General features: G+C 49.8%; 1 non-coding gene across 1 annotated transcript; it reads right to left on the reverse strand.

The window, feature by feature from the left end:
- Positions 1-286: 286 nt before the first annotated feature.
- On the reverse strand, positions 287-368 carry trnas-gcu (transfer RNA serine (anticodon GCU)). The gene has a single exon. It is a non-coding gene; the product is annotated as a tRNA-Ser (tRNA).
- Positions 369-558: the final 190 nt, after the last annotated feature.

Genomic DNA, 558 nt, shown 5'->3' on the forward strand with positions numbered 1-558 from the left:
ACACACGCGCACTCATACACACACACGCACGCACGCACAAACACAAACACACACACGCCCACACACACATGGACACACACACTCACACATACATGCACACCCTCACACACACACACATGCTCCCCACTCCTCATTGATTTGTCTTCATGTTGCCTGATCGCTCACTCATCGTCTCCTTCCAGCTCTAAACATAGATACTTCACCTGTACGGGGTCTCAACATGTCTGTACTCCTGATGATAAATCAGCATCACAATAAAGTCTGAGTTAAGATAAGAGAAGTGTCCCGACGAGGATGGGATTCGAACCCACGCGTGCAGAGCACAACGGATTAGCAGTCCATCGCCTTAACCACTCGGCCACCTCGTCTATATAACAAACACACACTGGCTGTCACTCAGTCCGTCCTCGAGTCTCTGAGACCCGTTAACTTCTTCAAACCAGTCGTTGGAAACTCAGACGTTCCACTTTCCTCATGGGTGGAATAGTTCAGTGAAGCTCGGCTGTGTTGTGGTTTCACTTGCAGAGGTTGGTTTGAAGCATGGGGACGTGGGAGATG

The sequence above is a fragment of the Genypterus blacodes genome, unplaced genomic scaffold (genome assembly GCF_046128005.1).
Source record: "Genypterus blacodes isolate CSIRO-AG114 ecotype Tasmania unplaced genomic scaffold, CSIRO-AGI_Gbla_v1 ptg000445l_1, whole genome shotgun sequence".
NCBI classification, from domain to species: Eukaryota; Metazoa; Chordata; class Actinopteri; order Ophidiiformes; family Ophidiidae; genus Genypterus; species Genypterus blacodes.